This window comes from Aplysia californica, unplaced genomic scaffold (assembly GCF_000002075.1).
Source record: "Aplysia californica isolate F4 #8 unplaced genomic scaffold, AplCal3.0 scaffold00308, whole genome shotgun sequence".
Taxonomy (NCBI): domain Eukaryota; kingdom Metazoa; phylum Mollusca; class Gastropoda; order Aplysiida; family Aplysiidae; genus Aplysia; species Aplysia californica.
In genome coordinates this window covers 429,629-441,899 of record NW_004797578.1, presented here as the reverse complement: position 1 = coordinate 441,899, position 12,271 = coordinate 429,629, and the positions used below count along the sequence as shown (strand labels likewise).

The 12,271-nt window shown below is 41.2% G+C and overlaps 1 protein-coding gene across 1 annotated transcript in view; it reads left to right on the top strand.

Moving 5' to 3' along the window:
• Positions 1–6,667: 6,667 nt before the first annotated feature.
• LOC101863754 (feline leukemia virus subgroup C receptor-related protein 2) overlaps positions 6,668–12,271 on the top strand; it is a gene marked incomplete in the record, with an annotated part of 100,522 nt that continues 94,918 nt past the window's right edge. Inside the window, 1 exon segment of the mRNA XM_035970696.1 lies at positions 6,668–6,792.

Genomic DNA, 12,271 nt, shown 5'->3' with positions numbered 1-12,271 from the left:
TACATGTAAAAAAATCAGAACATACTGACAGACTATAACTAACAATTAAACTTTAAAAGAACCTTGCTGTCTCGGCCCGCTGGCAAAATAGCTTGTGTCTCCAGACATCAGCCCAAAAACTTGCAGGCTTGTGAGTGCCAGTGGGGCTTTTATTTAGTGAAGACTCACGCCCAAGGGTTGAGTGACAGATTGAAGGCAGGTAATTCATTACTTCATCTAATGATTGGTAAACAAGTTCCCTTGACGTTGGACAGTCAGTGCGACATGTATTTAACCGAGGACATGAGTACCTCGTACCATACGCTCCGCTGTAGCATCATTTTCATGCTTGTTCCGAGGTAGATGGTATAATGGGTTTTGACTGTATATGTTTGTGTGTGTGTGTGTGAACAAAGAACTCATTTGATTGATAATAATTTCAATTTTGAATTATGGGTGTGAATTTTAACATTTTTTTACAGACAACTTTCATGCTTTTTATCTAAAAAAAACCCGTCCCAGCAAAAAAACAACCAATAAACAAAAACAGATAACGTGTAGTACTACAGTACCTCCTGGAAAATTTAAGACAATGTGTTTCCATTCCCCAACCGTTCTGTATTAATTATGTGTGTGTAGGAATGTCTGTTGTTCTTTAGTTTCAGTTGATGATCATGTTGGTTCTTAGTAGGTAGTCCAAACTGGGATGTTTATTTTTTTGTTTGTTTGTAAGTGTGTTACGGCGTTCCTCACAACTGCATACGATCATATGAGTGCGCGGGACACATTAAACTTTTTCAGTTGGTAGGAAATTTTGAATTTTGCCGGGGTGGCGACCGAAGCCTACTTTTATCGATTTTAGACCACCAAGGGATCTTTATGATGTGCAACTTGCACACAGGACCTCCGAGATTTTTTTGGCGAGAAGGCTAGGTGTAGATCTTTCCTACCAGAAGATCAGGGGTGTGACTGAAAGACAGCTGTAAGGAGGAAAAAAAGGAATAGCAGTAGAAAGTCTGCAGAAAGAGTCAGGAACCCAGAGGAGGAGGCAAAGGAGGTGAGGGCAAAAGCAGACTACAGAACATTGCAAGAGAGCAGGAAAGGAGGTGAAAGGAGACAAACTTTAGAGAAGAAAATTTTTCAGTCACTACCCGGATTCAAACCCGTGGCCTTTGAATGAGAGGCAAACACCTTAACCTCTCTCTAGGTCACGAGAGACCCCAGATGTTTACTTAAGCTATAGCTCAAGGCATCACTATACTGTAGGGTTTTTTGTTAAATTTGTTTTAAAAAACTCATAAAAGCGACATGAACATACCTTGTTCAGTGAATGGTATGCACAGACTTACAAATGTCAAATACATGATTTATTTCAGGAGAATGTTGAATTTTTATTTAGATTTGTTGGACCTAGCAGTCCGTGCAGAAATCTGTCCCCGTCGTTTTATGCAAGAAAAATTCTGAAATTATGCTAACTGGGCCCCAAAATGTAAAATTATGTGATTCTGTTAATTTTAACAAAGAATGATAAAGGAAAATACTCGGAAATTATTTTTAAAATGATAAACTTTTGCTAGATTATGCGAGGTGCATAAAACCACGGGGACAGAAATAGAAGAGAATAATGTTTGTTAAAAAAATATCAAAATCGTTGCAAAGTTAGTAGCTTGGCCCACCTACCCGGTCAGTTTGGACTACCTATTCTTTGAAAGCATTCACAGTGGGTGGTTGGCGGGTGCTCTGGTGTGGTTTGCTCCTTCTTTCCTCCTTCTTTCCTATCCAACATCTATTGTCCTGATCTCCCCTCCTTTTTTTGTGTTTGTTACTGTCTTGTGACACCTCTAATCTTCGGCACTTATATGACCTTATTGTGTTGCAAGTACCGTAAAACTCTTACTAAAACTACACAGAAAGCATTCACAATCATACAGTATAGAATGAGCATAAACTATGGTCATTTAGTACTTTAACTTTTAGGGATCTATGTCTTAAAATATAAGGTTCTTTTACCATTGGTATTCATTGCTGTATACCACACATTTTGTACAGAAATTAAAATATTAAAATGACTATCCTATCATTTGTAGTTTGATTGTTGTTGTTTTTTTTAGATATATGTGGAAAAAGAAGTACAGAAGAATATATGTGTGCATGGAGAAAGCCCATCAGAGTTATCCAAGTTTGTGGATGGTTGGCGGGTGCTCTGGTGTAATTTGCTCCTTCTTTCCTATCCAACATCTATTGTCCTGATCTCTCCTCCTTAACTTTTTTGTGTTTGTTACTCTCTTGTAACACCTAATCTTCGGCACTTATATGACCTTATTGTGTTGCAAGTGCTGTAAAACTCTTACTAAAACTAAACTATCTAATTATGAAACTCTCTTGTTTTCTTCTATATTGGATCGCGTTGCCTAAAGCTTTTGTGTGATATTCAAGTTCTTGACTGCAGAGCACATAATATTTTATCACGAACAAGCTTTATTCACTGGTATTTTTTTTTCCATGAGATGACTTTGCATTTATTAGCAAGTCCTCTTCCACCTTGGCTTTGCTTGTAAGTTTTAACTTTTTTATATGTTGTCTTGGTGAGGAGAGAGTAGTGAGAGCGGGTGGTTGGCGGGTGCTTTGGTGTGGTTTGCTCCTTCTTTCCTATAAAAAATCTATCGTCTCTTTCTCCCCCCCCCCCTCCTTTTTTGTGTTTGTTACTCTCTTGTAACACATCTATTCTTCGGCACTTATATGAATTTATTGTGTTGCAAGTGCAGTAAAACTCTTACTAAAACTAAAAAACTAAGAGTAGTGAGAAGATCAGAAAACGAAAGAAAAGAGGATGGCATTGTGACTGGGAATATCTTCACTGAGTCTGAGCATTGTTACTGATGTGTTCCTGAGCAGCGTTACCCATGCATGTATGTTCCTGAGCAGTGTTACAGATGAGATATGGTCGGTTTATCATGTAGCGTGGCTCTCTCTCTCTTCATCTCTCTCTCTTTCTCTCTCTCTCTCTTCCTCTCCCTCTCTCTCCCTTTCTCTCTCTCTCTCTCCCTCTCTCTCTCTCTGTCCCTCCCCCTCTCTCTCTCTCTCTCTCTCTCTCTCTCTCTCTCTCTCTCTCTCTCTCTCTCTCTCTCTCTCTGAAGTGTACCCTAAGACAACCCTGGTTATGATAGCGGAGCGGGTGGTTTTGGTACAAATCCCAATCTGGGTGTTCTGAACTCAAGCTGTTCTGTGGCCTTTTTGAAGGTTTTCAACCCCATTGGTGTGGTCATATCAGAGACAGACATACAAAGAATTCAAAGGTCCTGCCTCTTGAATAACGTTATACTAATAGTGATGAGATAATATAATGTCTACTGTCTACAGTGGCATGCACATTGCGAACACGCACATAGATCTATTTTCAGGTCCCGAATTTTTTCCTTATGCATTATTAAATGTAAATAAAATTATTATATTCTTTGTATTCAAAACACTTACACTTACATAGCGAAATTCCTATATAACGAAAAGATGTCCCTGTGCATCTCCATTGCACTCACACACACACATACACACACACACACACACACACACACACACACACACACAAACACAAACACAACAGTTATCTCCCATTGCACACACACACACACACCACAGAAAAAAGTGGCACTTTTAAGAATCTAACTTAATCTAAGCTATGTTTCCATAGAACCATTCTGCTTTCAACCCTCAGCACACACCAAAACCTGGCAAACGCAACCTGTCACGCAAGAACTGGATACCGGTTTGTTTTTGTGTTTTTTGGGGGTAAGTGTTTTACAGCGCTCGCAACTACATGTATATAAGGTCATAATACATGTAATATGAGCGCGCGGGATCCACCTAATATTTTCAGGAGGTGGGAAATTTTGAATTTTGCCCGAGTGGCAGCCGAAGCCTACCCTACTCTTATCGATTTTAGACCACAAAGGGATCTTTAACGTGCGCAACTTACACACGGTCCCTCCGAGATTTTTCTCTCTTGTCCGAGAAGGCTAGGTGTAGATCTTTCTTACCAGAAGATCAGGGGTGAGGCTGAAAGACAGCAGTAAGAAGGGGCCAAGGAGTAGCTGTAGAAACGCTGCAGAAAGAGTCAGGAGCCCAGAGGAGGGGGCAAAGGAGGTGAGGGGGTGGGGGCAGAAAGAGGAGACGAAAGCAGACATCAGAATATTGCTAGAGAGCAGGAAAGGAGGTGAAAGGAGACAATGTTAGAGAAGGAAATTTTTACGTCGCTAGGCCTACCCGGATTCAAACCCGAGACCTTTGAGTGAGAGGCCAACACCTTATTAACCTCTAGGCCACGAGAGCACCCTTGTGATGTCTTTTCTAAGAATCTAACTTTTTGTAAGCTATGTTTCCATAGAACCATTCTGCTTTCAGCTCTCAGCAAACACCTACACTTGACAAAAGCAACAAGTCACGCAAGGACTGGATACCGTTTGTTGATCATTTCTGTTTTTCCCTTGTCAAACCCGTGATGCACGGCATCCCCTTGACCCAAGCTCTCCGGCTGGTGGCAGAGAGACGTCTCTTTATTCTCGCGACACCCAAAAAGGTATAAGCGGATAAAAGTAAAAGTAAAGTAAAGATAATTTCTGTTTTTCCCACATCGGACTCGTGAAGGAGATAATGCACACTGTATTTGTCTGTCCCCGTGGTTTTATGCACCCCGCATAATTTAGCAAACTTTGATCATTTTTGGGGCATAATTTCTGATTATTTTTCTTTATCATTCTTTGTTAAAATTAACAGAATTGCATAAAGGTTTCGAGCGCCACAAAACGTTGCTATAACAAGCATAATTTCACATTTTTGGGCTCAGTCCTCATAATTTCAGAATTTTTACAAATATTTTTTGTTGTTGCATAAAACCGCGGGGACAGATTAGTCATGCTCTTGAATGAGCTGCAGAGATAAGATAATTACTGTATTATTAGTATTACTCGTCACGTCTCGTATTATTTACCTTTTTCGATAATGCCAGGAGTGACTTTGTTAGCTTTTCGCTCGATCGATGTTTTCAAATGTGTGTCTTTGATTTGCATTTCTTATTAATTTGTTTCGCCGGTGTGGATAATGTTTTTTCTTCCTGCTAAGCTTTTAAACATATTTTTTTTTTAAATGTTAACTTTTAGATAGGCTAACTGCGATGTTTGACAGCTGTATCGGAACCTAGTGAGAACATTAGCAACATCCTGGATGTTTAACCCTATCCGCACGTCGTGTTTTACTATCGTATTCATATAACGTGGAGAACTCTGTGCCACCACTTAACCCTATCCGTACGCCCTGGGCTCATTGTGTACCCCCAGGGTTGTATTCTTCACATTTTAGAATACTTCAAGTACGAAGATCTCTTTGAAACTTTCAGTATTTCTTTTAAAAAAAATCATTTTGACAGACTGCTATGCAAAGCATACGGATCGGATTAACGAGTAAATTTTCTCTTTGGAAAGTGTAGGCACAGAGTTCCCCTCGTTGTATGGGTACGATAGTAAAACACGACGTACGGATAGGGTTCAGTTGGAAATATCTGATGATTTAACCTTCAGTGAATTCTAAAAGGAAGACGAGGCAGATAATGATATTGATATGGATACAGACCCTATTCTCTTTATCTAGAGGTTATCTCAGTGTTTCTTACTCCCTTTCTACCCCCCCCCCCCCTCATCCCTTTCACATTCTCTCCTCTGTCTGTTTCTATCGCCTCCCCCCTCCCCCTCTCTCTCTCTCTCCATCCTCCCATCTCTCCCTATCCCCCACTCGCTCCCCCCCTCTCTCTCTCTCTCTCCCTATCTCCTCTCCCCCCCCCTTCTCTCTTTCCTCCCCCCTCTCTCCCCCCCCCCTCTCTCTCTCTCTTTATCTCTCGCTCTCTCTCTTTCCACCCTCTCTCTATCTCTCCTTCTCTCTTCCTCCTCCCCTCTTTCATTTTTACTCCCTAAGGAGTGTTACCCCTCCCATCAACCATCCCACCACCCTAAGATGTCTAAGTGGGAGGTTGGCGGGTGCTCTGGTGTAGTTTGCTCCTTCTTTCCTATCAAACATATATCGTCCTGATCTCTCCTCCTTCTTTTTTTATGTTTGTTACCCTCTTGGGAGAGCCTCGGTTCGGACACGGATTTTTTCGCCCCCTCCTGCCCACCCAGCAGTAATAGGTACCTGACTTCGAGTTGGGAAAGTAAAGGCGGCGTGGAAAGGAACTGGCCACCCTACCACAATGTGCCGAAGGCCTGGGAGTTGTCTCACTGACAAGACAATCCTCAATATCCAGATCGGATACGGGAACAACTTTACTCTACTCTCTTGTAGCACCTCTAATCCTCGGCACTTATATGACCCTATTGTGTTGCAAGTGCCGTAAAACTCTTACTAAAACTAAAACTAAGATGTCTGTACTGTCTGTTCATCAGTTTCTAATCAGGACCAAGTCTTTCCCACTTTTTTGGGGTACCTGCCTCCACCTTTCACTTACACTACTTATACAACGTACTTATACTTCTAGTAAATCTACCAAGTATTTAGATAAGCCCATCACAGACAGACCCCAACCCACTTTCCCGGTGTGTGTGCGTCCAGCAGGTGAAAGAAGGGCATGGTTTTCTCAAGTCCACGACGAAAGCTAGAAAAATAGGAACGGTCTTTTTTGTTGTTGTAGTGCAGAGTTATTACTCGCAACGTAAACGTGACTCATTTGCTTCAAGCCAAATAATTAATGTAATTGTGCATGCAGTTCCCACATTCCGACTTTGTGTGACAGTGTAACGACCGGACTATATTATTCTCTATCCTTCTGCGGTAAGTTGTAAGTTATGAATGATGGAGTGGAGAAGGGTGAACTGAAGTTTTCGTTTTTGTAACGTAACAACGGTCACCTTCAATTGCTGTAGAGATACATGGAGTCGTTGCGTCCACTGTGTTTTACTGTTGTTATTGTTGTTGTTGCTGCTGCTGTTTCTGCTGCTGATGTTGTTTTTGTTGCTGTTGTTGTTGCTGTTGTTATTGTTGTTGTTACTGCTGCTGTTGCTGCTGTTGTTGTTGCTGCTGTTGTTGTTACTGCTGCTGTTGCTGTTTTTTTGTTTATTGCTGCTGTTGGTGTTATTGTTGTTGTTGTTGTTGTTGTTGTTGGTGCTGCTGTTGTTGCTGCTGTGGCTGACGTTGATGCTGTGACTGATGATGTTGCCTATGTCGTTGTTTTCTCCAGTTGATGTTTTGGATGAAAGTGTTGCAAGGTTCCACTTCTTTTCTATTAGTTTAGTTTTAGTAGAAGTTTTACGGGCCAGAAGATTAGAGGTGTTCCAAGTCCAAGAGAGTAACAAACATAAAAAAAGAAGAAGGGGAGATACGGACGATAGATGTTTTATAGGAAAGAAGAAGTAAACCACACCAGAACACCCGCCAACCACCCACTTCTTTTCTTTTTTTCCTCTTTTTTCTGCTCTTTTGATCTGTCCTACCCTTTATCGAAATCAAATGCAGATCTATATGAGTTGTTGTTTCGACATGCTTCTTTTGAAAAAACTCAGCCGACCTCTGTAGTGGAGCACAGTACATGTATCTATCCGGAGACGTCTCCGACGGAGATAGACCTTTCAGAAATGCTTTGTGCCTCTGGTCCGAGTGAAAAAATACGGGAGGTTTCAGGGGGTCAAGCCCCCTTGTTTTAACCTTTAATTTGAATTTTTTGTTGTAGTTAGGTTTGACATTTTCTTGAAAGTTATTGATTTGCGACAGTTTTAGCGACTATATGTGTGGTCTGCAACAAACAACACGCAGTTTGACCCCCACAAAGCAGTGCATCTGTGTGCAGGAGTGCGTCTCCGAATGGTTCCTGGGTGCTCGCCGGAGACGTCTCCGAATATCTTCTGCCGTAGTGTAGTGGTTAGGCGCTTCGCCGTCCCACGCACAAGACCAGAGTTCAGATCCCGTGGTAGTGAGGATTGTTATAGAGTACTTTCTCAGTCTCAGTCTTTCTGTGGGTGGTTGGCGGGTGTTCTGGTGTGGTTTGCTCCTTCTTTCCTATCAAACATATGTCGTCCTTATCTCCCCTCCTTCTATTTTTGTTTGTTACTCTCTTGTCACTCCTCTAATCTTTGGCCCTTATTATTACATGACCTAGGTGTGCTGCAAGTGCCGTAAAAGTTTTGCTAAATCAAAATAAAACAATAACTACATGTACATGTATTGCAGACCGTTGTTGAGTGCTCTTTTGATGGAGTGAGCTGAGTCTTTTCAGTGTTTAAAACACTTTGCCGTCTCATCTCGCCAGTTATTGGCGATGTTTCCCACCCAGTGACTTTGGATTTTGCCCATGATGGCAAAGTCTAAAGTTTAACCCTGTAAACTATGTCATGGCGATACGGACTCGGCGACCAATGCTGCAACACAATTCACTATCTTTGGGTTAGGTTGAGTGGGTAGCTGGGGGAAGACGCCACAGGTAGGTTTTACTTCTCCCCCCCCCCCTTTTTTCTGACAATGTTTCTTATTCCCCCCATGACTGTGCCGTTATCTTATCGCCGTGCATCTCTTCTTTCAAACAAAATAAAACTTAGCATGTGTGATATTTGGCTCAGAGACACGCCTTGCATAGTCCTCGAAAGAAGTTTAGACCTTTTTGTTGTTGTTGTTGTTGTTGTTGCTATCTCAGTCATAGACACTCAACGATGTATTATCATGCATGGATAGCTCCTGTTTTTGTTGTTGTCGATGTTGTCGTTGTTGTTGTTGTTGTTGTTGTTGTTGTTGTTGAGTGGTTTGTACGACTGGTGGTATGGACCCTCAAGCTACTTTAATGTGTTATCTCAGTCATTGACACTCAAAGATGTTTTATCATGCATGGATGTATTTTCCTCCAGAATTGGGCAAACCGACAACTGGAGATTCCCCCCCCCCTTTTTTTCCTTTCCTTTCTCTTCTTTTTTTCTTTCCTTTTTCTTTTTTTTTCTTTTTTTTTTTTTCTTGTAGTTCTTTCCTTTTAACAAGCTATTGCTTCTTCCCAGCTCTGAATGGTCGTTTTTGCAGCCATGTGGTTCTCTTTACTGAAAACAAAGGCAGGTTACCTCTTACAGGCTGTTGGCAAGGGAGAGGTTTGAAGTGACCGACACTGTCCATTGGTTCTCAACTTTTCTGTGGTCCGAATTGATTCCGAACAAAATACAGCGTGTCGTCAGTCGGCTGTTAAAATGTTCGAAGCCCCAGCATTTAGATTTGTAAAATATGCAGTTTTCCTAATCTGTGGCATAGATTGCTTGTACTCATTTTGTTGAAATCCCAATTTTAAATCTTAAAAATAAAGCAAGGAATATTTACCACATCCCACCCACCACTCACAAAAAACAACGAAAAAACCCCCCACAAAACAAAACAAAACAACCAACAAAAAACAACAAAAAACAAACGATAGAGGCACAAATCATATACAGAGAGGAAAACGAATTATAGAGAGAAGTGCTCCAAACGGCAGGTTGTGAAAGATCTATGATCAGAATCTTCAGAAAGAGACAATTAATTGGTATTCTTTGGCCACACGAATAGATCAAATGGACGAGAGAAACTGCAGCTGTGTGGAAATATAGAGAGGGAAAAACGAGCAGAGAAAGACAAAGAACCTCATACACAGATGGTCTAAACAACTTTACTACGAATAACGCAAAGAAAGAAACACCCCCCCCCCCCCCCTCAAAGGACGGTGCTATTGACTGAAGTGTCTTTCGGCCATTCCCAAAGGGGGGACATTACCATGTTCTTCTGCACAATGGAATTGTAATTGTAAATATTGTCTGATTCATAAATTGTCAGGCTCATAATTGTGCCGGAATTGCAACAGGGAACTGCTGCTTTTTCTTTCCTCATCCTTGCTACATGTATCGTCATTTTTCTGTACTTCTTTTGTATGTTTGTCACACTCTTGTGACCCACTATTTCTGGGGTGCTTTGATAGTGGAAGGAGACTCTGTGCTGTTGAAGTTAGAGAGGTGAGCAGAGTAAACCCATATCCCTGTGAGGACTTCCCTGTTAACATCCACCCCTTGGCACTCATATGACCTTATGCATTTGCGAGCGCCGCAAAACCCCTACTGATAAAAAAGAAACCGAGCTGATCAAGAAGACAGACAACAGGAAGGAATGGGGTACCATGATATGTCTGCTCCAGATCTGACACCCGAAGAAGAAGAAGAAGAAGACGGTATCGGCAGTTTGCTTCAAAAAATGAAAGAGTATTTCTTTTCTCTCTCTTGTAAAATGTTGCTTTCTGGATTCAGTCGGCTACATTTGAGTATCTTGCCAACGGTGTAACGTTAGTTTGTCGGCTGCTTTGTGGTACTGATGGCAGAGGTTGGAATCCCATCCAGCCCTTCTCGCTCATAAGTTGTCTCTGCAGTGTTTAGGACTCCTCACCTCATGGGTCAGGGCTATAGGAAGCCAGTGTGAAGAAAAATCAAGCAATGGAACATTTTCTTTAATAAGCGTGTAGTGTTGAAAAGGGCAAATGATGTACTAGAAGATAGTGACCCATTCCACCCCAGCTATCCCAAAACTACCGCTAGACAACCAACGCCTTTGATAAAAGACGGCTGAGACAGTCTGTTCTTGCTGCTAGGCAACACTGTATTAACCTATAATCTCTGTATCCATAAACTTCCTGAATCAGTGCTCTAGAGTAGCCCTATCTGTTACTGTTATTGACTGGGAAAAGATTTATTGGTTCTATTACCGTGTATGAGTTCTAAACGCTGCAGTGTTGTGGTCGCATGGTCAAGTCAGTTTTAATTTTGATCACTACATCGAGACAAGGAGTAGGTAAGTAGTAGTATGTCTATAAGTCTATTCTATCAAACGCCTCGGGGTCATTTTGTACCCCCGGGGTTGTATTCTTCTCATTTTAGAATGCTTCTAGTACGAAGATCTATTTGAAACTTTCAGTATTTCTGAAAAAATGATTTTGACAGACTGCTATGGAAAGCGTACGGATCGGATTAACGAGTAAATTTCCCTTTTGGATAGTGGTGGTACAGAGTCCCCCATGTCGTATGGATACGATAGTAAAACACGACGTAAGGATAGGGCTAAGCACAGGAGGGCTGTCACGAAAAAGGCTGTTTTGAGAAAATCGAAGGTAAAGTTTTTGCCCCTTGTTCAGTTTCTTTAAAAGACCTAGGAGAGTTTACTCTATAAACAAACAAATATACACACCAATGAAACCAAACTTGTCCTATAGATGGGGCAATATCCACTTTTGGTGTAGATCAAGATTTATGGAAACCCCCAGAATCTGGGTTAGCCCGCTTGTCCTTAAAAGCGACCAATTATACCATGTAGAGACGAAGAATTCCCTGTCAAAACTGGCGTAAAGTCTCAATTAGTGTCAAGACCTGTTTTTTATGTAGGTTTTTTTGCGCTCCCATCGACACAATTTAGATAATTTAGCATGGTTTAGGAGGCAGACTTTAAAACTCTCCCTGCCATGACCAACCCGGGCTGAGAGGGATACAACATCCCAGCAGAAAGACCAAGATGTCTCATAATTTTTTCCCCCCAATCCGGAATCGAACTCCGTCTCCTGTGTGGGAACACGAAGCGCCTAACAGCAACACCTCAAACTGTGACAGACACCGTATACAAATCTGCCTACAGTTAACGATTTCCAAAAGGAAAAAGAAGAATAACACGCATTCAATAGATCTGTTCCCGAGGTTTTATGCACCCCGCATAATTTAGCCAAATTTGATATATTTTTGCATAATTTCAGATTATTTTCCTTTATCATTCTTTGTTAAAATTAACAGAATTGCATAATTTCACATTTTTGGGCTCAGTTTGCATAATTTCAGAATTTTTTGTGCTTAAAACCGGGGAGACAGATGGCTGGTGAGCGCTGGACGTAGGTGTTTCCTTCCCGCCTGATGTTTCTGCTTTGAAAGAAACAGCACGGAATGGTCTTTGTCGTGAAAGTTTTCGTGTGCTTCTCTTTACTCAATTCCACTCACTCAAACTCGTTACGCGTATTTTCCAAAGTGTTTCAGGTGTGTATCTTCATACCTAGACTAACGAAATTTGCTATACCGGCATCTTAAACAAAAGAATAAAAAAAAACAACGAACAAACAAACAGACAAACAAACAAAAAACAACAAAAAACTACTCCGTACAATTGAACAAATTTTAATATTTTAAATTAAGTATTAGCATTTTCAGAGTGGATCTTTTTCACGATCCAGAGTTATCTATATTTTCATCTTCATTTACACTGGCGTGCTTATGCTACCGCTTCCCCC